This window comes from Pongo abelii, chromosome 18 (assembly GCF_028885655.2).
Source record: "Pongo abelii isolate AG06213 chromosome 18, NHGRI_mPonAbe1-v2.0_pri, whole genome shotgun sequence".
In the NCBI taxonomy this organism is placed as follows: Eukaryota; Metazoa; Chordata; class Mammalia; order Primates; family Hominidae; genus Pongo; species Pongo abelii.
Genome location: NC_072003.2, coordinates 52,608,421 through 52,634,933, shown reverse-complemented (window position 1 = coordinate 52,634,933; position 26,513 = coordinate 52,608,421). Strand labels below are relative to the sequence as shown.

Genomic DNA, 26,513 nt, shown 5'->3' with positions numbered 1-26,513 from the left:
TCCCATCCCCTACCCCAAGGCCTCTGCTATTAAAAAGGAACAGAGAATGCAACATCAAATGCATTAGATGCAGCTTAGAAGACATATGTCACAAAAATTTTTGGAGTGTCTACAGGAACCCATCTGTACTAATTACAGACAATTAGAGGTCTGGCTAAAACCAGCCACGTTAGGATCAATAATATTTTTTAAAAAGGATCCTGTCATTATCATTATGCACAGAAATAACACCAATACAGGAGAGAAAGAACATGGTACGAAAAACATCAAAGGAAGAACACATTCTGGGAAAACTAAGATCCAAGGAATACAAGAAATCTTCTAAAAATGCTTGTGCTATAGAGTAATTCAATAAGGACATGAATTTAATGAAATACACACACCACCCAACATGATTTTTTTACAAAGAGAGATGAAAAGCTATGAATTACTCTGAGAACAAAAATGTATTATGGAGCTAATAAATTTAGTAGGGATTCTCAAACATGCAAAGACAAAGAGAAGAACATTTTTCTTCTCATTATTCAAGATACAGGTTGAGAGGAGAACATTTTAACTACTTGATTCTTAAATCCACCCCCCCATCTAAGAAAAAAGAAAGGATCAGAGTGAAGAACTAGGGAATAAAATTACTACAGGATGAATGGTAATGAGGGCTGTTTTTTTCCCCCAATCTTTATACATTTTATTTTTCTTTCTTGGCTTACTGCATTGTTGTTAAGACCAGACATATTTTTTTCTTTTTTGTCCTTGTAAGAGGGTGGTTGGAACCATTTAATTTATCAATGTAGAACACATGGTATAATGAGAATTTAAATGTTAAATTGAGAAAAACAGTTACAGGAATAAATATGGGTCCAGAACAAAAATTTAAATAAGTAAATCTTGACAAAGTAAAAATAATTTTACAACAATTTAAAAAACAGTCCATAGAGGACAAAAGAGAGGGAGAAGAAATGTAAGCAAGGTTGAATGTCTAATCATGTGGATACAAACACAGTGAATCTCTCATAACTGTCTTACCTTTTTTCTTTCACTCATAGAGAAATATTACAAAACAAGAATTTTCTCTTGTTCAATATAGTTCTCTTGAAGAACAACAATTTCTTTAGTTCTCTAGTTACTTTTTGTTTTTAAATTTGAGTAACATTAATTTTTTTGCTATTAAACCTATTTATTACTAAACAATGCCAGTTTTCTTTCTGTCTCTTCATCCATTCATCTTTTCATCTCTCTTTTTGCCTTACTACAATGCCCAACACTTATCTCCATCAATATTCATGAAGAGAGACAGCCGGGTGTTCAAAGTTAACACTGAAAGGGAAATGCATGCACTTTCTGCTTTGTCAAACTACTATGTACTGCTGATTGTTAAGTAAAATAAAATACTTTAAAAAATAAAAACAATGGACTTCCACTTCCAGACAAAATGGAGTAAACACCTTTCTTTGCTTCTCCTATTAAGTGTAGATAACAATGCTGGAAGTTATATTTAAAACAAACATAAGATGAATATGAAAGGTAGAGAAAGGCAGGCTGGCTAAGGCCGCTGGGACTTGGGTGGTTTTGTCATCTCATGTGTTCTATAGTTGGAGCTGAAGAATCAACCTGGAAATGGTAATGGAAATAGAGAAAAAAAAAAAAAAAAGCCCCACTAAAGGATCAGCCTAACAAGCCAGAAAACTTTTAGACAGTAACCACCCAACTCTAGGAAAACACCACAGGAAAAAAATGTGGCTCCATCCCCACCACCTTCAGCTAAGGAGGGGGCAGAGATGCAGACTTCCATGCTCACCCCACCACCCAGGGCTCTCTAAAAAGAGATTTTTAAAGCACGTCCCATGAAAAGGCCCCAGTGAACAATTACATAAATGCTTGAATCAAAAGAAAAGGTAGAAAAATAGAAGTAAAACAGAAGACATACAGAAAAATCAAATAAAAATTTTAAGAATAAAAACATGAGGCTGGGCACAGTGGCTCATGCCTGTAATCCCAGCACTTTCAGAGGTCAAGCCAGGCGGATCACAAGGTCAGGAGATCGAGACCATTCTGGCTAATACAGTGAAACCCCGTCTCTACTAAAAATACAAAAAAATTAGCCAGGCGTGGTGGCCGGTGCCTGTAGTCCTGGCTGCTCAGGAGGCTGAGGCAGGAGAATGGTGTGAACACAGGAGGCAGAGCTTGCAGTGAGCCGAGACCACGCCACTGCATTCCAGCCTGGGTGACAGTGTGAGACTCTGTCTAAAAAAAAAAAAAAAGAAAAGAAAAGAATAAAAACATGGAATAATTGTGCCTGTAATCCCAGCAATTTGAGAGGCCAAGGTGGGCAGATCACTTGAGGTCAGGAATTTGAGACTAGCCTAGCCAACATAATGAAGCCTTGTCTCTACTAAAAATATAAAAATTAGCCAGGTGTGGTGGTAGGCACCTACAATTCCAGCTACTCAGAAGGCTGAGGCAGGAGAATCACTTGAGCCTGGGAGGTGGAGGTTGCAGTGAGCAGAGATCATGCCACTGCACTCCAGCCTGGGCGACAGAGTCAGATTCCATCTCAAATAAAATTTCAAAACAAAATGAGATAATTGAAATAAATAGCTCAGTAGACAGGCTCTACAACAGAGTGGAAAGGAGAGAGGAGAGAACCAGTGAACCTGAAAAGAGAAACTACCCTGACCAACAGAGACAAGGGAGACAAAAACAGAAGAGATAGGTCCACAGGGACTTTTGGGATTATGTCCTGTGACATTAAAAAAACTGAAATCATACAGAATATGCTTTCTAACCAAAATAGAATCAAATTAGAAATCAATAAGAAAAAGGTAACAGGAAAATTTCCAAACACTTAGAAACTAAACAACTCCCTTCTAAATAATCCATGGGTCAAAGAAGAAGTCTCATCTCATGGGAAACAGAAACAAACAAACAAAGAATAACAAAAATATCTACGCAGAACCAAATGAAAATACAGCATATAAAAATGTGTGGTATACCAATACCCAAGAGCTGAGAGGGAAATTTATAGCACTAAATGCTTATATTAGAAAACATTTCGAATCAATACTTGAAGCTTTCACATACAGAAAATAAACAAAAAGAAAAATAAAACCAAAGTATTGGGGGAACCAGCCCCCAATATTTCAATGTAGGTTCTTTTCTATTTTCCCTAAGTGTCGGCCAGTCTGAGAAATAAAGAGAAAGAGTACAAAGAGAGAAATTTTACAGCTGGGCCTCCAGGGGTGACATCACACATTGGCAGGTTCCATGATGCCCCTTGAGCCTCAAAACCAGCAAGTTTTTATTAGGGATTTGAAAAGGGGAAGGGGGTATGAACAGGGAGTAAATCACACTTGAAGATCACATGCTTCAAGAGGCAATAAAAGATTACAAGGGCAGAAGGGCAGAGCAAGATCACAAGGCCAGGGTGAAATTAGAATTATTGATGAGGTTCCATGTCCCACTGGGCACGCATTGTCTTGATAAACATCTTAACAGGAAACAGGGTTTGAGAGCAGACAACTGGTCTGACTAGAATTCGCCAGGCTGGAATTTCCTAATCCTAGCAAGCCTGAGGGTGCTGCAGGAGTCCAGGGTGTATTTCATCCCTTATCTTCAACCACATAAGGCAGACACTCCCAGAGCAGCCATTTTAGAGACCTCCCCCTGGGAATGCTTTCCTTTCCCAGGGCTATTCCTTGCTGAGAAAAGAATTCGCAATATTTCTCCTATTCGCCTTCTGTAAGAAGAGAAATATGACTCTGTTCTGCCCGGCCCTGCAGGCAGTCAGACCTTATGGTTATCTCCCTTGTTCCCTGAAAATCACTGTTATCCTGTTCCTTTCAAGGTGCCCAGACTTCATATTGTTCAAACACACATGCTTTACAAACAACTTGTGCAGATAATGCAATCATCACAGGGTCCTGAGGCGACATACATCCTCAGCTTACAAAGATGATGGGATTAAGAGATTAAAGACAGGCATAGGAAATTATAAGAGTATTGATTGGGGAAGTGATAAATGTCCGTGAAATCTTCACAATTTATGTTCAGAGATTGCAGTAAAGACAGGTGTAAGAAATTATAAAAGTATTAATTTGGGGAACTAATAAATGTCCATGAAATCTTCACAATTTATGTTCTTCTGCCATGGCTTCAGCTGGTCCCTCTGTTCAGGGTCCCTGACTTCCCGCAACACCAAAGCAAGCAAAAAATAATACAAATGAAATCATGAAATTGAAAACAGAAAAACAGAGAAAAACGAAACAAAAAGCATTTTTTAAAAGACCGGTAAAACTGATTAACCTCTAATATGACTAATAGAAATAATAAGAGAGAAGACACAAATCACCAACATTAGGAATGCACCAGGGGATATAATCCCAGATCCTGAAGATATAAAAATTATATTAAGGAAATATTACAAATAATTCTCCAGATATAATAAACCTGACAAGTAAGATGAAATGGCTAATTTCAAAAAAACACAAATAACCACAAACATCTATTATTAGGAAATAAACAACTTAAATAGCACTACTCAAATAATTATTAAGAAAATCAAGGCCAGGCTCAGTGGCTCATGCCTGTAATCCCCCAGCACTTTGAGAGGCTGAGGTGAGAGGGTCGTTTGAGCCCAGGAGTTTGAGGCTGCCATGAGCTATAATCACACCACTGCACTGCAGCCTAGGCCACAGAGCAAGGCCCTGTTTGTAAAAAACACACCAGGCCAGGTGCGGTGGTTCATGCCTGTAATCCCAGCACTTCAGGAGGCTGAGGCAGGTGGATCACTTAAGGTCAGGAGTTCTTGACCCAACTGGCCAATATGGGGAAACCCCATCTCTATGAAAAATACAAAAATTAGCTGGGCATGGTGACACATGCCTGTAGTCCCAGCTACTGGGGAGGCTGAGGCAGGAGAATCGCTCGAACCTGGGAGGCAGAGGTTGCAGTGAGCTGAGATCATGCCACTGCACTCCAGCCTGGGTGACAGAGACTCCATCTCAAAAAAATAAAAAATAAAATAAAAAAGCAGATCAAATTCTTAATTTAAAAACTCCCAAAAGGAAATCTCCAGTCACAGACATATTTACTGCCAAACCCTACCAAATGCTTAAAGAACTAATGCCAATTCTACACAATGCCTTCCTGGAAATAGAAAAGGAGACTGCTTCCCATGTATTTAATGAGGCCAGTAACCTTAATACCAAAATTAAGTGAAGACCAGAAAAAAAAAACAAAAAACCCCCACAAAGCTACAGACCAATATCTCTCTATATTTAGATGCAAAATCTCTTAGCAAAATGCAAGCAAATATATATCGTTCAACACTGTATAAAAAATCGAGTGGTATGACCAAGGGGGATTCCCTCCATGGATTCAAAGCTGGTTCAATATTTTAAAAATCAATGTAATTAACCATACAAACATGTCAAAAAAGAAAAATCACATGATCATACTCATTGATATAGAAAAAGCATTCGATAAAACTCAATACTTATTCATGATAAAAACACTCAGAAAATTATCAACAGCGTAGAACTTCCACAACTTGATAAAGAACATCTACTCCAAACCTATAGGTAACATAATATTTAAAGCAAGAATGTATGTCTTCACCCTAAGATAAGGAAAACACAAGGATGTCCACTTTTGACCACTATTATTCAATATGGTACTGGAATTTCTAGCAAGCATGGTAAGTCAAGAAAAAAACATATAGATTATAAAGGAAGATGTAAAACTGTCCCTATTTGGAAATAATATAAGGAACTATGGGGAAAATCCCAAAGGATCTTCAAAATAATTCCTTCAACTAATAAGTGATTTCACCAATACAAGCATACAAGATCAACATGGAAATAAACTCAGATTCGAGAAATCAATTAAAGGCATATATGAATTGAAAAATACAACATAAGGCCAGGCGTGGTGGCTCATGCCTGTAATCCCAGCACTTTGGGAGGCCAAGGAGGGCAGATCACGAGGTCAGGAGATTAAGACCATCCTGGCTAACACTGTGAAACCCCATCTCCAATAAAAATACAAAAAATAAGCCAGGTGTGGTGGCGGGCACCTGTAGTCCCAGCTACTCAGGAGGCTGAGGCCAGAGAATGGCGTGAACCCGGGAGGTGGAGTTTGCAGTGAGCCAAGATCAAGCCACTGCACTCTAGCCTGGGCAACAGAGCAAGACTCCATCTCAAAAAAAAAAAAAAAAAAAGGAAGAAAAGAAAAATATAACATAAAGCAATTCCTTTTTGCAAGTGATGTGACAGCATATCTAGAAGGCCTAACAATAAAAATATAAAACTAGCTCAAACAATAAATTCAGTAAGGTAAAATGATATAGAGTTAACAAACAAAAATCAAGAGTCTTCAAACATATAATTAATAAGTTAGAAAAAACAACACTACAAAAAAATCCCATTACAGTAGCAAAAAATAATTTAAGAAAAAGGTTAATTAGAAACACACAAAAACTATATGATGAAAACTTAAACACACTTCTGAAAGGTACAGAAGCAGAAAGGCACACATCGAATAATATGAAAATACATATGGACAACATGCAGTGTGTTTAGAATTTCAGAATATTGAAAATAACCTAAATGCTCTTCTATAGAATGGTTGAATAAGGTATGGTACATACTTGTTACGGGTAGACGGTGTCTTCCAAAAGGATGTTGAAGTCCTACACCCAGTACCTGTAAATGTGACCTTGTTTGGAAACAGGGTCTTCACAGATGGTTAAGTTAAGATGAAGTGATCAGGGAGAGCCCTATCCCAGTATGACTGGTATCTTTATAAGAAGGGGAAAACTGGGCACACAGACAGCCACGCACACAGAAAAAAATGTCATGTGAAGATAAAGGCAAAGACTGGAGTGATGTGTCTACAACCCAAAGAATGGTACTGTCAGCAAACCACCATAAGCTAGGACAGAGGCACAGAACACATTCTCTCTCAGAAGGACCTCAGAAGGAACCAACCCTGCTAACACCCTGGTCTCAGACTTCTAGCTCCAGAATTATAAAAGAATAAATTTCTGCTAAGCAACCCAGTTTGTGGTATTTAATTATGGCTGCCCTAGCAAACTAATATCATAATCAGTGCATACTACGATACTATAAAAATGAATAAGCAAAGAAAATTTCATGGAATTGATATGCAGTGATTTCTAGGATATAGTTAGGTGAAATAAGTAAAATGCAAAAAAAAAATACAGTATGCTACCTGTTGTATGAAACAAAGAAGCAATAACAAAACTACATGTATTAGCTAATTTTTGCAAGGAAAAATAAAAAAATGAAACTGAATCTAATGAGACTAATTACCTATAGGAGCAGATTGGATGATGAAGAAATGGAAGGAGAAAGGGGGAATGATAATTCCATATGAATTATTTTTGTATAATTCTGAATTGTGGATTCTTATTAAGGTCACATATAATTTTAAAAAATCATGAAGAACAGAGGGAAATTTCTAAATAGAATTGTATTAGTTGGCCTGGGCTGTTGCTGCTGTAACAGAACACCACAGCCTGGGTAGCTTAAATAACAGCTACCCAGTTGTGTCACAGTTCTGGAAGCTGGGAGTACCAGCTAGGGTGTTGGGAGGTTTGGTTTCTTCTGAGGGGTCTCTCCTTGGCTTGCAGATGGTCTTGCCTCTGTGTGTGTCTTGTGTTCAAATTTCCTCTTATAAGGATACTAGTCAGACTGGATTAGGGCCCACCCTGCCAGCTTCGTTTTAATTTACTTACCTCATTAAAAATCCTATCTCCAGATACAGTCACATTTTGAGGTACTAGCATTTAGGGCTTCAACATATGAATTTTGGGGGGATACAATCCAGCCCATAACCAGAATACGAACAAAACTATATTACAGGTCAGGTGCAGTGGCTCACACCTGTAATTCTACCACTTTGGGAGGCCTAGGCGGGTGGATCACCTGAGGTCAGGAGTTCAAGACCAGCCTGGCCAACATGGTGAAACTCTGTGTCTACTAAAAATACAAAAACTAGCCGAGTGAGGTGGCGGGCACCTGTAATCCGAGCTACCCGGGAGGCTGAGGCAGGAGAATCACTTGAACCCAGAAGGTGTAGGCTGCAGTGAGCTGAGATCACACCACTGCACTCCAGCCTGGTAACAGAGCGAGACTCTGTCTCAAAAAACAACAACAACACTATATTTCAAATGAATTACATATACACAGCAAAGGAGAAGAAAATAACTTAGCCCAGTAACTTCTGAACTAGCATTTTGACCATAAACCTTCAATCTTAAGATGATAAGAATCTGCCGGGTGCAGTGGCTCACGTCTGTAACCCCAGCACTTTGGGAGGCTGAGGTGGGTGGATCACAAGGTCAGGAGATGGAGACCATCCTGGCTAACACGGTGAAACCACATCTCTACTAAAAATACAAAAAATAAAAAAATTAGCCGGGTGTGGTGGTGGGCGCCTGTAGTCCCAGCTACTCAGGAGGCTGAGGCGGGAGAATGGCATGAACCCTGGAGGCGGAGCTTGCAGTGAGCCGACATCACGCCACTGCACTCCAGCCTGGATGACAGAGCGAGATTCCGTCTCAAAAAAAAAATGATAAGAATCATACACAAATACTAAATTATAGTTAGTAGGTTTGCTTTCCATAGACCGGCATATGGGGCGGGGGTGGGGGGGAACTAGGATTCTACGATTGAGCAAATGAGTAAATATATTTAGGATAATGGGACCCAGGTTCTTCATTCTGAAGAAAGGACTAACACATGCAGCCAGGAAGGAGCGGAATGAACTCCATGGTACTAGACTAGTCTCAGTATGAATGAATGTTTTTTATAGACAGACATACATATGTGTGTATACATATGTACGTGTGTATGCATGTTTGTACAGATTTGCCCCCGGGAGAGTCTATAAGCAATGATACCCTGGTAGCAATGTGTACACCTAGCATCCAGATTTGGTTTCGACAATTCCATTCACCATAAAAAGGAATCAAAGCTCCTTGGAGAAATGGCAGATTCCAGGGCCGGAATAGGAAAGAACAAAATAAGCCTAAAATATCTTGTGCTAAAAAAAAAAAAAATAAGGAAACAATGAAAATAAGTGATAGGTAAATGTCAAAAGGATACAGAAGCCAATTTGAATGGACTTCCATGGAAGAAATCTGGGTAATTTCAGCATTAAAATCAATAATAATAGTAACATGTCATAACCTATTGAATAAAATAAAGATCCATGAGTTCCTACTGATATAAAAAATAAATAAATGAAGTAGAAGGGAAAGTTCTTACTCATAGAAGAAACAATTACAAATGTAGAAAGAATAGTATTTTAAAAGTCACCATTTTTCAGTCTTCATTGTAATAACCGGCTTATATAGGAATCATTATATAGAAATGATATAGGTAGTGGTTGACATTTTGATAAAAAGACATTTAAATATCCTCAAAACATTTTCCCACAAATTACATATTAATTACAACTTAACATCTTGTGACCATGAGTACTGAATATCTGTAAATTTTCCCTAACCTTCAAAACAGAAATAATTAACTACTTTTTACAATTCCCCTAAGACATAAATACAGGAATTGATGAAGTGTCTAGAAGTACCTAACAGTAGGTGCTTATCAAATGCTAATCCATTTTCCCTTTTCTAAAAAGGAGCACAAATCAGCTAACTGAGTAATTAAGATAGAATTTCAGAAGTTAAAGAAAAAAATCAACTCACTTGTAATTGTGTCAAGGCCTCCTCCTCCAGAGGAAGTGTAGAGAAGACAGAGCTGGCATAGAAGAAAGAAGCTTCGAGTGACCAAGGCACCAGATCAACTTACAGCAGCCAGTCTGGGTTTCAGGAATAAAGTGAACATTTTAATCCACTGGGCCCATTAGCCGCCCTGTAACCTAAGCCCTTGTTTTCCCCACTGACCTACCTTAAAAGGCATTTTGCACCTATTTTTGCACGTTTCCCTCCCAGAGTCTTCTGTAACTTTCACCTTTTGACTCAGGCTTTTAGGTTAAGCTGTCCATGTTAAGACATGTTTTATGTCCATGTTAAGACATGTTAAGACATGTTTTAGACAAATACTCATGTGTATGGGCAAAAAACTCCAGGACTGTATTTTCAACTAATTGTAAAACAGGTTATTTTAGTTTCTATTCTGTGGAAAGTGTAAAACATTCCAACAAAGGGTTTTAATGTAGTTTTTTTTTGCACCCATGCTGTTGGTTGCTAAATGTAATAGTCTGATCATGACCCTGAATAATATGTCTTTTTTTTTTTTTTTCAAATGTGCTGTGTAAAGCTGGTTTACTCTGAAGCCATCTTGGTAAATTTCCCCAAGAGTGTGAAGTTAGAATTCCTCCAGGGTGATGCCAGATTCTATCTGGAATTTATGTACAACCTGCTTGGGTGGAGACACCATTGTCTTCAGAAACCTTGGTGTAGTTGAACTCATAGGTACTGTCGTGACCTGAAGTTCACCATTAAAAGGGATCACCCAAGCAAAATCGTGAAGTTATTGATTATAAAAATGGTCATTGGCACATCCTATGCAATATACCTAAATTAAATAATAGTATCAGATAAAATTGTAGATGGGAATGAAGTTTGTGTATCATACATTATCATGTGTAATTAATAAATGATTTAATTCTCCTGAAAAAAAATGGGACAGAGCGAGACTCTGTCCTAAAAAAAGGGGGGGGGCATTTTAACACCCTAAGATTCTAAAGAAAACCAACTAGAGGACATACACTGCTCATAAACCCTGAACAAATTTGCTACATAGCTGGAATTCGCTATACTGACAGAATAGGGTGCCATTGCACTGGGAATCTTGAAAACTCCCAAGAAATCCACAAAAAAAAGAAAAGAAGAAAACTCCATGTTTTAGAGGTTACTATAAAAAAATCAGATCCAATATACTTTGACTAATTCAAATCTCCCCAAATAAAATAACTATGAATCGGGATAAAATACTAAGCTGACACTTCAAATAGAATAAAATTTATTCAGATAAGCATTTGTGGGTATGAAAAGCCAGTTGAGTCAGATATCTAAAAAATAAGAACAAAAATGGGCAAAAACACAAGGAAATGAAAATATAGTTAATTAAAGCTGGAAGAGAAATGAAGGAAAGAAAAAGTTATCTCCTAAAGAAAAAGAGAACCACAAAGTCACAAAAGAGAATAGACTCAAATGCAAATATAATGACTAGCATTGAAGAAAGGTAGAAAAACCACCTGGAGAATGAAAATGACATAAGGAAAAAAGAGATCACAGAAACGTGGTGGAACTCAAAGTTAAGTAAAGGCACTATTCACAAAGTTGGAGTCCCAGGAAAAAAGTAATAAAACAATGGAATAAACTAATAAGAGATAATATTTAAAAGTATGTTGCAAGAAATTTATGCTGAAATAAACTTGAGTCAACTGAGTATTTGGGAAAATTCTCCTGAAACAGTAAACTTTATGTGATAAGCTAGTAAAATCATTAGCCTTTATAGATTTTTGAACCAAACAATATTGACAAGAATGCACATCAAAACTTACTATGGCTAAAAATAAATATATCGATGTAATTATGCACATACTAGGATTTAAAAAAAGGTGAAGAGTAAGTTACAATTGTGTAGTTAAGGGCACATGAAATAAAATGGGACATTTAAAGACAAACTCTTCCTGGTCTTCAAGAGAAAAGATCACACAAAACACTTTTTTTTTTTTTTTTTTTTGAGACGGAGTCTTGTTCTGTTACCCAGGCTGGAGTGCAGTGGCACGATGATGGCTCACTGCCACTTTGACCTCCCAGGTTCAGGTGATCCTCTCACCTCAGCCTCCTGAATAGCTGGCACTATAGGCATGCACCACCACACCTGGCTAATTTTTGTATTTTTTTAGAGACGGGGTTTTGCCATGTTGCCCAGGCTGGTCTTGTCTTGAACTCCTGGCCTCAAGTGATCCTCCTGCCTTTGCCTCCCAAAATGCTGGGACCACAGGCGTGAGCCACTGCACTCGGCCAGTGAACATGTTTTTAAATAGATAAAGGTGATGGTCGCATGAACCCAGTGAATGTGATCATTGCTGTTATATTGTACATTTTTCGCTGGGCGCTGTGGACCACGCCTGTAATCCCAGCACTTTGGGAGCTCGAAGTGGGCAGATCACGAGGTCAGGAGATGAAGACCACGATGAAACCCCGTCTCTACTAAAAATACAAAAAAAAAAAAAAAAAAAATTAGCGGGGCGTGGTGGCGGGTGCTTGTAGTCCCCGCTACTCGGAAGGTTAAGGCAGGAGAATGGCCTGAACCCGGGAGGCAGAGCTTGCAGTGAGCCGAGAACACGCCACTGCACTCCAGCCTGGGCGGACAGAGTGAGACTTCGTCTAAAAAAAAAAAAAAAAAAAAAAAAAGTACATTTTTAAAGGGTCAATTTTGTTATGTAAATTTTACCTAAAAAAAAAAAAAAAGAAAAAGAAAGAAAAAAAGAAGAGATGATCCAACAATAAAGATCCAAAGGTGAAATTGTGTAGACCAAGCAAACTGGGTGGAGAACCCTGAATAAAGGGGTTAAAACAAAACAGAGCTTTATATTTGATAAAAGTGTGTGCCTGAAAAGTTTGTTGTGAATTGAACTCTTGATTATTATATTTTCTCCTTTGACTTGTAGCAACTTTTTTCCAGCTTGAGGTATGAGGACTCATAGAAATTATGTATCTTTAAGGTATACAATGTATGCTTTAATATATGTATAAATTATGAAATGATTACTGACAATCAAGCTAACTTTTTAAAGATATTTTTATTTCAGGTTGGCTCTCGGTAGAAATTCACAACTCTTCAGTTTTAGGTCTCTCTGCCTCCCATTTCAGAATGGTGCAGCAGAATTGCATTATTTTGAGTACTGTAATGTATAATTTGTGATTATTCCAATTATTCCAATAAAGGTTGCTTTGCATGAATAAACTATAGTGTACAACCATGTGTGGATAAATGCACAAGATACTTAAAAACAGAAGTGTTAATAAAAAAGGAGTGTAGGCTGAACGCAGTTGCTCACGCCTGTAATCCCAGCAACCTGGGAGGCCAAGGCAGATGGATCACCTGAGGTTGGGAGTTCGAGACCAGCCTGACCAACATGGAGAAACCCCGTCTCTACTAAAAATACAAAATTAGCCAGGCGTGGTGGCGCATGCCTGTAATCCCAGCTACTTGGGAGGCTGAGGCAGAAGAATCGCTTGAACCAGGGATGCAGAGTTTGCAATGAGCCGCGATTGTGCCATTGCACTCTACCCTGGACAACAAAAGTGAAACTCATTCTCAAAAAAAAAAAAAGAGTAAATTCTGACACATGCTACAATATGGATGAACCTTGAGGGAATTATGCTAAGTGAAACAAGCCAAACACAGAAAAGAAAAACAGTATATGATTCCACATTATATGAGGCATCTAGAATAGTCAGATTCACAGAGAAGGTAGAACAGCGGTTGCCAAGAGCTGGGTCAGAGAATGGGCAGGTGTTGTGTAATGGGTACAGAGTTTTTAGTTTTGGTGAGATGAAACAGCTCAGGAAAGGGGTGGTGGTGACTGTTGCACACCAAAGTGAGTGTAGTTAAAGCCACTGAATTATACACTAAAAAATGTTAAAATGCTAAATTTAACTTTACATATATTCAACCACACACACAAAAAAAGGAGCCATGAAGTTTCAAGTATCTTAATAGGACGAATCAAAATCAGTCTTTGGAATACACTATTTTCATTTTTCCTTTACTTCATGCCAAGATGTGTAAGTTACAAAACAAAAATGCATCTTTATCTGTATTTAGTTCTTGCAGTAAGTATATGGTCTGTTGGAAGTCATACTCTTCCCAGACCGTCAATCATTAAAGGGTGCAGTTCTAAAAATACAGATATAAAAATACCTTTTCTAGAATATTCATTTTTTAATTTATATTTTCACCTTCCGATTTTGTGTATCACCTAAGAAGTGAGTATGCCTCATGGTTAAGAATGTGGGCTCTGGTGCTAGAAGGATTTATCACGAATGTCCCGGAGTAACTCTGGGGCTTTACCACTTGGCACTTAATCTCAGATTAAGGGAAACACTTGCCTCTCATAAAAGGAGAAGGAGAAAAAAAAAAAAAAGATAGAAAGTGAGACTCAGAAAACGCGAGTTTCTGTCATAACTGATTGTATCTAGACAATTAAAAAAATGAAGGAAGAGGGAAATCAAGGAAGTTTCTAAATCCACATGCTTTATCTTTCCATTTATGCACGCAATGATAAACTTATTAGGGCACGTGGAAAAGTAACTCCTTCTGTATTCCTTACAACATTGACCTTTGAGTGTTCCCAACAGGATGCTGGTCATGCTTGCAGTTCAGCTGAATTTTTTTTTTTTAAACAAGACTTGCTCTCCTTTCTGGTTTCCCCACAGCATCTTTATGGGTGCGCGGTAAAATAACACCTACCGGCTTCCATTTACTTCCGTCCATGCCCTGTCGGACCCGCTGGGCAAGATCCCCCGCCTCTCCGGCCCACATACTGGAAGGTGCAGAGCCCAGGGCGCACAGCTCCCGAGCGCAGAGGGACTCACTCACAAGCAGGCCATCCCCGCGCTAAGCTGAGGTGTTTCTGGAAGGTATCCCTCTGCCTAAGTGCCGGCAGCGGCCATGGAACGCGCCTCCGGGGACAGAGCGCATCATCAAGGTGCTTTGGCCACGTTGAGGTCTCCTTCTCCCCCTGGCCTCCTTTCACACATGCCCTACCCACAGCGACCTTCCTGGAGCCCGGTATTCACCTAAGGTGTTGGCGGCCGCAGCCTTCAGCACCCGCGCCATCTCCGCTGTGTCTGTCCGCGCTAGCCGCTGACCTAGCCAGGTGCGCGGTGGAGGGCGGGGCGACCCGGCAGGGGGCGTGGCGAAGGCCGCTGATTTCCTACTGCATACAGCACACCCACTTTACCTAAAGCAGAAATTAAAGCCAGGAGGCCTACCCCCTGTGGCCCCCTGAAAAGTACAAAACGAAGTTTGGAGACAGTTCAAAGGCGCTTGGGTTGACCAGTGGCAATTTTTGTTTCCCGCCCCCCTGCACACGCGAAAGCGCTGGCGCTGCCATTGGCTCCAGCTGAGGGTGAGTCTGGAACCTGTGAGCCGTGGAACTTTCGACTCTGAGCTCCAAGCTAGGCGCATCCTTGCTGCGCGGTTTCCCAGCGGCTTTCTTGCCTTGCTTGCAACTTGTGTCGGGAGTTGCGGACAGCCATAGCCCCGCGGGCCTGGCGCTGACGGACCCTGGAGCGGTGTCTGACAGAGGTCGGCAAAGCCACCGGCTGGCCCCAGTGCATCCTCACATAAGTGCGCAGATCCCTGGCTCGGATGCTACTGGGGTCGCACGTGGACGCAGGTTGCAGACCCCTGGCAAATTGTGGAGCTGGGGGAAGGTAAGGGGAAATGTAAATCGCTTTTCCCCACATTTCAGAGTTTATACTTTCCTAGGCTATCAAAATTTTCAAAATTGTTAAAATTTTTACAGTATGGCTCTCTCAGTTGGATGTTATTGAAATCCACCTAACCTCAGTTATTAATGCCTAGAAGCTCCCCTGGAGGCTTATTACTGCCCCCATCCCCCTACACACAAACTGTGTTGGTTTCTCCTTGCACCTATGTGCTCCTAAAGCACTCAGTGTTTACCTGTCAACATACTTTATTGAAAGTACAAACTTGTCACTTGTCTGTCTACCCCAACTAAGCTTCTTGAGAATTAGAACTTCATGTCTCTTCCCAGCACAAAAGTTTTATGCGTATTTTGTTGAAGAACTTCAAATATGATCTATAAAATTATGACTCATTTATATTTCAAACTCCAACCTCTCCCTTGAGTTCCTGGCTCACAGCAAGTACAGACTGAGTTTAGTTGGAATTCAGTAGCACACAACTGGGATATCTGCACTGTACGGCTTTTAACAATTTTTAAAATTTTGGTACTCTCAGCATCGCAAATTCACTGTGTCCAAAATAGAGCAGAATGTTGTTCTACCCACCTATACTCTGCCATCCCCTGAAGTCCTTTCCCCATGCTCCAGCACTCAAGCCTTGCCTATCCCAGTAAATGGCAGTTCTGTCTTTCCAGTTGCTCACACATAAAACTAGGCTGCTATTTTGATGTCTTCATTTTTCTCTATTCTGTATCTAATTCCTTAGCAATCCTGTCAGTTCTACCTCCAAACTGTACTCAGCATATTCACTGCTCTAACTCCAGCTTAAATCACCATCATCCTTTGCCTGGAATGCTGCATCAACCTTCTAATCACTCTACTTTCCTCCTCCTCCTTCCTCCCTTTCTTCTTCCTTTGTGTAAATCATCATTTCATCCTTCTGCTTAAAATCTTCTCATGTTTTCTTATTACACTTAAAATGGCAAACTCTTACCCTTGAGCCCTGCAGAATTTGGCTCCCATCAGCCTCTCCAACTTCACCTTCTGCCTCCTTCACACTCTAGCTATGCTCACTTTTTTATTCCTCAGGCTTACCAAGCTCAATTGCATCTTAGAGAACTTGTTCTTGCTGTTTCTTCTGCCTAGAATACATGTTTCCCAATCTTTATAAGACTATCCTTATCTGTAGGTTTCATCTGAGATGTCACATCCAAAAGAGGTTTTCCTTGACCACTGTAGCCAAAGCAAATGTTGATCACTGAAGGAATAAGGGAATGAATGAATGGAGTGGTGTATAATGTAGCACAGTTGATATTTTAAGGCTAATTCGCTATGCATCTCTAAGCAAGCAGATTTGTAATGCTTTTCCTGCCTAAATCTATACAGCTGATTCACAAATAATTGGTTGACAGGTTTATATATCGTTGTGGCTCATCAGCTTGTATGTTGCTGGGTCCAGAATCTATACTTACACTTCATTCAAATTTGATTTTACGGAAGAGTTGGGGTTTTTATTTTTCTTTTAATTAACAGGGCTGTGAAATTATTACCTATAATTCTAAATCTCATTTAATTCCTCCCAATAGGATTCAAGATGGATTGGCATCAAAGTTCACTTCTTTAACAAAAGTGCTTTATGACTTTAATAAAATATTAGAGAATGGTAGGATCTGTGGAAGCCCTTTACAAAAACTTGTGATAGAAAGTTTTGATGATGAATAGACTTTTGCAACAACTGGAATTACAAAATAAACCAATTTTACAATGCTTCCCAAATGCAGTTAGTGAAACAAAGATGAAGATATCAGTCTTCTCCCAGAGAGTGAAGAACAGGAGTGTGAAGAGGATGGTTCAGAGACAGAGGCTGGTGGCCAAGAGGACCTAGAAGATTTAGAGGAGGAAGAGGAAGTGTCAGATATGGGTGGTGACAATCCTGAAGTGGGTGAGAAAGCTAAAAACTCAACCAAATTTGCTCTGAGGAAAAGCCCAGTTTTCAGTGATGAGGATTCTGACCTTGACTTTGATATCAACAAATTGGAACAGCAGAGCAAGCTGCAAAACACAGGACATGAAAAACCAAGAGAAAAGTCCATAGTAGATGAGAAATTCTTCCAACTCTCTGAAATGGAGGCCTATTTAGGAAACAGAGAAAAAGAAGAGGAACGAAAAGATGATAATGATGATGAGGTGGAAGATACTGATTTTTTTTTGAAGATATTGATTCTGATGAAGATGAAGGGGGACTGCTTGCAAGTAAAAAACTTAAGGTAAAGTTTTGAGAGAGGAGAGAGCACTTTCCTCCTCCTCAGATTAGCTTTTGTTCTGTTTTTCTAGGACAGATGTAACTGTAGTTAGAAGATTTCGAGCTAAGAAATATTATGCTCTATCTTATCAGTTATAAATGAATCTGTACTTCCATTCAGTTTATGTTCCAGTTGTTCTTACAGTAGTTTTATGGTAGTGTTTTTAGTTGCCAATTTCACCTAGTAATTATTTTTGACTGGTAGTGTTATTAAGTTAGAAAGTAATGTAGACATACAGTATATATATGCATGTGTTAATGATGTATTTTTCTATTCCTAATTAATAGTTTTAAAAATCTTTTTATTTTAGTCAGGTAAAAGTCCCAGAAATGTGAAGTACAAAGTTTTTTTGATCCAGTTGAAAGTGATGAAGACATAGCAAGTGATCATGATGATAAGCTGTATCAGGCGAAATTCACCCCCAATATTTCATGTAGGTTCTTTTCTATTTTCCCTAAGTGTCAGCTGGTCTGAGAAATAAAGGGACAGGGTACAAAAAAGAGAAATTTTAAAGCTGGGTGTCCAGAGAAGGCATTGCATGTGGGCAGGTTCCATGATGCCCCCCAAGCCGCAAAACCAGTAAGTTTTTATTAGGGATTTTCAAAAGGGGAGGGAGTGTACGAATAGGATGTGGGTCACAGAGAGCACATGCTTCACAAGGTAATAGAATATCACAAGGCAAATGGAGGCAGGGCGAGATCACAGGACCACAGGACCAGGGCAAAATTAAAATTGCTAATGAAGTTTGGGTCATGCATTGTCATTGATAACATCTTATCAGGAGACAGGGTTTGAGAGCAGACAACCAGTCTGACCAAAATTTATTAGGTGGGAATGTCCTCGTCCTAATAAACCTGGGAGCAGTATGGGAGACCAGGGCTTATTTCATCCCACAGCTATGACCGTAAAAGACAGCCATCTCCAAAGCGGCCATTTTAGAGGCCTCCCCTCAGGGACACATTCTCTTTCTCAGGGATGTTCCTTGCTGAGAAAAAGAATTCAGTGATATTTCTCCTATTTGCTTTTGAAAGAAGAGAAATATGGCTCTGTTCCACCTGGCTCACTGGCAGTCAGAGTTTAAGGTTATCTCTCTTATTCCCTGAACATCATTGTTATCCTGTTCTTTTTTCAAGGTGCCCAGATTTCATATTGTTCAAACACACATGCTCTACAAACAATTTGTGCAGTTAACGCAATCATCACAGGGTCCTCAGGCAACATACATCCTCCTCAGCTTACAAAGATGATGGGATTAAGAGATTAAAGTAAAGACAGGCATAGGAAATCACAAGGGTATTGACTGGGGAAGTGATAACTGTCCATGAAATCTTCACAATTTATGTTCAGAGATTGCAGTAAAGACAGATGTAAGAAATCATAAAAGTATTAATTTGGGGAAGTAATAAATGTCCATGAAATCTTCACAATTTATGTTCTTCTGCCATGGCTTCAGCCAGTCCCTCCATTCGGGGTCCCTGACTTCCCGCAACAGACCTGGGTTCAAACAAGATGATGAAATTGCTGAAGAAGAAGCAGAAGAACTAAGCATTTCTGAAATGTGAGTATTTTGAACCATCCTTTACATTGTGAGCTGGAATTGCCCAATCATGTATTTGTACTTGTGGTTTTCACATATGTTTGTTTTAAGAAGTTAGATTCTCTCCTATCAGATATTCTCAAGATAGCCAGAGGAAAGTCACTGGATTTAAAGGGACATTAGAGATCATTTAATGAAGAAAATTATTACTGGCTGTAGCAATCAAACCTTTCTTACCAGGAACTTTGATTTGATTTTGTGCCCCCAAAATCCTGTTATTTTTGTGAGATAAGAGGTTTGTATTATAGATTGATGAATAATTTATTTTCTATAATTGGACACTTTTTGTTCTGTTTCTTACATAGCATTTCACTTAAATGATACCTTCTCTTCCTTAATACCTGAATGATTTTGGAAGTTCTGAGTATTTGGTTGCATTAGGCATATAAAAGAAGAACTTTATTAAGGGAAAATATGTTTCCTTTTGTTTTTCTAATGGAAAATGGTATATTTCTTTTTATAAGAGTTTTGGTAGTGTAGGGATGAAGATGGCCACCTGGAAGAAAATGAAGACAGTAAACAATGTAAAGAAAGCTTGAAAAGAAAGCTTGCCTTGCCAGCTGATGAGGCAACTGAAGATGCAGGTGTTTTAAATGTAAAGAAAAACTCTGATGAAGTTAAATCCTCTTTTGAAAAAAGACAGGAAAAGGTAATTAGGAATTTAAGGAATTTTTGATATGCTTCACATGATTGTGGAACTCACAGACTACTAACAAATCTTCCCTATTTTCTTTTCTTTCTTTTTTTTTTTTTTTTTGAGATGGAGTCTTGCTCTGTCACCCATGCTGGAGTGCAATGGCGCGATCTCAGCTCACTGCAGCCTCCACCTCCCAGGTTCAAGTGATTCTGCCTCAGCCTCCTGAGTAGCTAAGATTAAAGGTGCATTCCACCATGCCTGGCTAATTTTTGTATTTTTAGAAGACATGGGGTTTCACCATGTTGGCCAGGCTGATCTTGAACTCCTGACCTCAGGTGATCCTCCTGCTTTGGCCTCCCAAAGTGCTGAGATTACAGGCGTAAGCCACTGTGCCCTAGCCTTCCCTATTTTTCTTGTTGTAACTATTAACCATCCTTTGAAAACAAATATCTTGGCCAGGTGTGGTGGCTTATGCCTGTATTCCTGGCACTTTGGTAGTCTGAAGCGGGAGGATCACTTGATCTCAGGAGTTCAAGACCAGCCTGGGCAACATAGTGAGACCTTGTCTCTACAAAAAAAATTAGTGGGGCATGGTGGTGTATGCCTGTAATCCAGTGACTCAGGTGGCTGAGGCAGGAGGATCACTTGAGCCCAGAAGGTCGATGCTGCAGTGAACTATGATCACATCACTGCTTTCTAGCCTGGGTGGTGGAGCAAGATCCTGTCTTCAAACAAACAAACAAACAAACAAACGGAAAACCGAACATCTTGCTGCTACTCTCTAAAGCAAAAGCACACTATATAGAGATGCCATATGGAAAGCATCTGATTTGCAGAAATCAGTGCCTGCATTACCCAGCCTATAGCTTTCAATTTGGGGCCTGCGTGTAAAATAGTTGTTTTTTTTCTCTCTCCCTTGTGTCTTTATGTGTATGGCCTGTCTCTCCTGATAAAGCTGTCCTGAGAGCCTCTTCTTTTAACTGTTTTGACTGCTCTAGAGGATACCGCCTATGTCTTTAAGGTGCTCCACAGATTTTGGTGAATGCCAAAGAGCTGTAATTTTAATTAATACCATGACAAACATATCTTCTCAAAGTATGTCATGATTTCAGACAAGTGAAATCTCATTTAATTTTAGTAGATGTAGTCTGACTCCAATAATTTGGCTATATTATTTATCCAATCTTAAAATTTTATTAAAATAAAAATGAGAACAGTGCCAGGCACAGTAGCTCACACTTGTAATCCCACACTTTGGGAGGCTGAGGAGGGAGGATTGCTTGAGCCCAAGAGGTCAAGACCAGTGTGGACAACACGGTGAAATCCCGTCTCCACTAAAAATTAAAAAAAATTAGCTGGGCATGGTAGCGTGAGCCTATAGTCTCCACTACTCAAGAGGCTTATCAGGGTTGATCGCTTGAGTCCAGGAGTTCAAGGCTGCAGTGAGCTATATGATTGGACTAGGCACTCCCACCTGGGCAACAGAGCTGGAGAATAGGCAAATAAACTATACCAAGAATATCAAAAGAATTATTTTTAAAATCTGTGAATCTAAATTAAATTCATCATTGTCAGATTGTCCCAAGAAGATAAATTCTAAAGGGGGAAAAAAACCCATAAAGTATCAATGAGTTAGTGTCCTCCCATCCTACTCCTCCCCACCCTTAGCCCACAAAAAAGAAAGAAAGGTTTGGTTTTGCTTTGAAATTATATCAGACCTTTAAGTGAAGTTTTCAGTAAATCACAAATAATTTATTGCAATTTCCACAGATAAAGAATAAAGTAGAACTTTCAAACTTTTTTCTTTTGAAACTGTTAGAACATGAAAACCCAAACCTGACGAATGTGGCATTAAAACACACACACTCTCTCATTCATGACTAGTGATGCAAACATAGCACAATGGAAAAATTATGCCACACAGCCACATGAACCTTATTCTTCTGAATCACTGTTAGAAGATCTGGTATGATTCCTGGTTGCAAGATGTTAAGGAGAAAATACATGGTTTCCTCCATATATGTTAGAAAGACATCTGATAAAATTCAATATTTATTTCTGATTTTTTTTTTTTCACTCCTAGTGGATTATAAATGTATCTAGCCAAAAGCTGCCATCATGCATGATGGGTGAAATTCTACAAACATCCCTTTAAGATCAGGAATAAGACAAAGTGTCCAGTATTACAGTTGCCCCTGTTAATTAACACTAACAGTTAATAGCCACATAAGCCAGTGCAACTACAAAAGATAAAAATAAGAGATTAGGAAAACTGCCAGGAGCAGTGGTTCACACCTGTAATCCCAGCACTTTGGGAGCTAAGGAGCTCTCAGCACTTGAGCTCAGGAGTTTGAGACCAGCCTGGGCAACATGGTGAGACCTCATCTCTGCAAAAAAATACAAAATTAGCTGGGCGTGTTACATGCACCTGTGTCCCAGCTACTTGGGAGTCTGAAGTGAGAGGACTGCTTGAGCCCGGGAGGCGGAGGTTGCAATGAGCTGAGATCATGCAGCTGTACTCCAGCCTGGGCAACAGAGTGAGACTCTGTCTCAAAAAAAAAAAAAAAAAGATTAGGGATACTAAAATGAAAACATTAGTGTTTGGAGAGAAAACTGAATGGATAAACTGAATCAATATTAGGAAAATAAGATAATTCTGTAAGTTAGCTGAAAAAGCTGGCATTTTATACACTGAAGTCATAATTGTTGTCTTTTAGAAGTTAGAGATAATAAGAATTTGAGTTTAGAGTCAAAAGGGTCAAGCTCCATCAAATACTCATATCCTAATCAAATAATTACTTGGCTGGGCATGGTGGCTCACACCTGTAATCTCAGCACTTTGGGAGGCTGAGGTGGGTGGATCACGAGGTCAGGAGATCAAGACCATCCTGGCTAACATGGTAAAACCCTGTCCCTACTAAAAATATGAAAAATTAGCCAGGCGTGATGGTGGCGATCACCTGTAGTCCCAGCTACTCCAGAGGCTGAGGCAGGAGAATGGCTTGAACCCAGGAGGCGGAGCTTGCAGTGAGCTGAGATCATGCCACTGCACTCCAGCCTGGGCAACAGGGCGAGAGACTCCATCTAAAAAAAAAAAAAAAAGAATTACTTAACTTTAGGATGCTCTAATAATCAAAATTGATAGTGGCTTGTGAACAGATAGATCACTTGAATAGAATAGAGCCCAGAAATAACCCCAAATGCTTCTGAGGGAGTTTAGTATATTATAAACATGACATTTTAAATCAATGAGGGAAAGAAATAATTTGCAGCTCACCCCACCATCGGCAGCAGGAATAGGAAGTCATTGGCAGAATAAAAAGATGGTAAGAACAGAACAGAATTGTAGAACAGAACATTTCTTGCTTCCCCACATTTCAAAGTATTTTTTGTTTTTACACAAGTATAATTTTATTTTCTAAATGTACACTAATTTTTTTGTCTCTTTCTTAGATGAATGAAAAAAATTACATCTTTAGAAAAAGAGTTATTAGAAAAAAGCTTTGGCAGTGTCAGGGGGAAGTGACAACACAGAAGAGACCAGAGAACAGCTTCCTGGAGGAGACCCTGCACTTTAACCATGCTGTCCGGATGGCTACAGTGCCCTCTTCTGCAAACAGTTCACTTCTATGCTTTTTCTATGGTTCCATTTCATAGAAAGATTTGGGGTGATGTTTCTTTTCCCTCAACTTTTTATTTTAAAAACTTGCAAACCCAGAAAAGTTGATAAAGTCATACAGTGAACATCTGTATTCTATTCAACTGGATTCACTAGTTAACATTTTATCATATTTGTTTTCTCTCTTCCACGTATGGAAGATTGTATATTTGCCCTTTTTCCCCCTGAATCATTTCAAAGTAAGTTGCCAGTATCATAGCATTTCACTGTTAAGTACTTTTGCAGATATCTTCTAAGAACCAGGATATTCTCCTATATAATCACAATACCATTAATCTACCCAAAAAATTTAACATCAATACACTAATGATACCTAATGTATAGATTATAATCAGCTTTCTTGTAGTAATCTGCTTAGAAGGCTTGCATCCTGTCACTGTCCTCTGATTAAATTTTGAACTCTTAACTTGAAACCCTGGTCATCTCATTGCCTTCTTTTTTATACCCATTAAGTCAAAATAAGTTTTCATTTTACTTCAACAGAAAAGAGAATGGAAAAGAGGGGAAGAGTCCCTAGGTACCTTGGATAAAGTATGAGCACTTACTACCATATGTGTTCTAGTTCTGTAGTTTTCAAACTTCAGGGAGCATCTCAAGGCTTATTAAAGCACAGAGAGCTGTCCCTTTTCCCCACTTTCAGATTCAGGAAGTGTGGGGCTGGTCCAGGAATTTGCATGTCTAACAAGTTCCCACATGTTGCTGATGCTGAGGGTCTAAGGACTACAATGTGAGAATCAGTGGTTTAGTGGATATGTACCTAATGAATACATGTTGTATTTCCTTTAGCACTTGTGATTACAGAGGAAACACCTTTCAACTGGAAGATATCATTAAACAGAGGATAAGAGATCAGCTCAGTAAGAATTAGATTTAACTTAATTGAAATGTCACTGAAATTTTTAAAAATAATATGACAGGCTAGACACAGTGGCTCATGCCTGTAATCCCAGCACTTTGGGAGGCCAAGGCAGATGGATCACTTGAGGTCAGGAGTTCGAGACCAGCCTGTCCAAGATGGTAAAACTCCCTCTCTACTAAAAATACAAAAATTAGCTGGGCATGGTGGTGCATGCCTGTAGTCCCAGCTACTCGGGAGGCTGAAGCAGGGGAATCACTTGAACTCGGAAGATGGAGGTTGCAGTGAACTGAGATGTGCCACTGCACTCCAGCCTGGGCAACAGAGCGAGACTCCATCTCAAAATAAATAAATAAATAAATAAAATAAAAATAAAAAATAAAGGGAAGATGGGGCAGTTTTGGATACTGCACATCCCAAAACTGGGCTGATTTCCCTCAAGAGACAGGGATTTAAGCTCATCTCATCTCAACCTGGGGTACTTTGAGTGCCACAGGATAAATATGGGGCATCTTTCTGAAGCATCAGTTTCCCTTGATTCTATTGAGAGACAAAACATTAATGTACTTAGGGATGACAGTCACATAGATTTATAAGAGTATACAAGACTTCTCTCTGAAATGAGGGTTGGGTTGTCCTCTTTTTGTTAAATTCCCAGATTTAACAGAAAGGCTGCCTTCTGCCATGAGGATACATTGATGTAAAAGTTTGAGAGGTACTGGTGCACTTCTTAACACTAACAGATGTGTGAGGGTGTTTGACTCTAAACCACATAGTATACAGTTTCTGCCTATTTAATATTTGCTTTTCTACCTCTGCCTCTGGTCTTGGTCCCTGACAGCTGAAGATTTGTGGCAAAATCCTGGAGCTCAGAGTCAGAAGACTGAGTTTAAATTCCATTATTGCCTTTTTTTCAGCCATGGTATCAATCCCTCTCAGTCACTAAGTGATTGTGACACTTCCTACAGTTGTTGGTGGCATTAAATCAGATGGTCTATAATAGTATTTTGTATAAACTGTAAAGCAGGATGTGACTGTAGGAGCTTGTAGCTCTCATGAGTATCACTGCTCTTCCTTTCCACAGTTGAGAGACTATCCTCCCCAGACCAGCCCTAGTGTTGGTACAGGAGCAACCAACACCAAAAAGAAGAAAATAAATAATGGCACTAACCCTGAGACAACCACTTCTGGTGGTTGCCACTCATCTGAGGGTGTGAGTCTTGGCTGGCCAGGCTCCTGGGGACAGAAGGCCCAAGGGGTGGTGGAGGATATTTTTTAAGATTGTGGAAGAACTGCCAGGTACCAGTTAAGAATTCTGGGTTTGAATCCTACCTCTCCATCTGCTAGGGATATGATTTAGGGCAAATTGCTTGAGCTCTTTGGGCCTCTCTTTTCACATCTGTAAAATAGGAGAGGTATTGTTTTACTTACATTTGTGAAATTTAAATGAGATATGTCATTGTTGTTTTTATGTTAATCCTTAGTCCCAGGCCTGCTGTAAACTCTCCTTCTTGGGCTTGCATTTCCTGAGGTAGAGTTAGAGAGTATCAGAGGTTTCTGTTAGCTCTGAGAGTCTGAGAGTTAAAGGCCAACTAGAATGGAAACCTTGGGGCCAAGTGCTCCTGTCTGCATTTTCCCTCCTATATCCCCCCTGTGAAGAAGAGTCCCTCGCCGGTATGTGCTCAGTCAATGTTTGTTGAGTGAATGCATCTTTCTAAATCACAAGCTGGCAAAAGGGTGGGCTTTTCTCACACTCTATCTCTGAAGGTTTATGTTACTGTCTTTTTTAGAGAATCTAGTTTCAGACTTTCAGTTCTGTGGCTGTGGGCAAAAACCAACAAAGACCCAAATTCTTTTTCTTTGGGAGTTGAGGAGAGTTTACCAGTTCATGTTCCCACTGGGTCTGAGAACTTTGCCTTTAAAATCCATTCCTGGCCCCTGCCTACCGCTTCCTGGCCTGGGGAATAGAGTCAAGGGGGCCACCCTCAGTCGCATTCTTTTGAGTCTC

At 39.5% G+C, this 26,513-nt stretch overlaps 1 pseudogene across 1 annotated transcript; it reads left to right on the top strand.

Moving 5' to 3' along the window:
* Positions 1–14,672: 14,672 nt before the first annotated feature.
* On the top strand, positions 14,673–23,627 carry MPHOSPH10P1 (U3 small nucleolar ribonucleoprotein protein MPP10; annotated as a pseudogene). The gene is made up of 7 exons (XR_008514764.1): positions 14,673–14,792; positions 15,186–15,355; positions 17,020–17,700; positions 18,047–18,137; positions 19,229–19,294; positions 19,814–19,982; positions 23,424–23,627. The product of XR_008514764.1 is annotated as a U3 small nucleolar ribonucleoprotein protein MPP10 (transcript).
* The last annotated feature ends 2,886 nt before the right edge of the window (positions 23,628–26,513 follow it).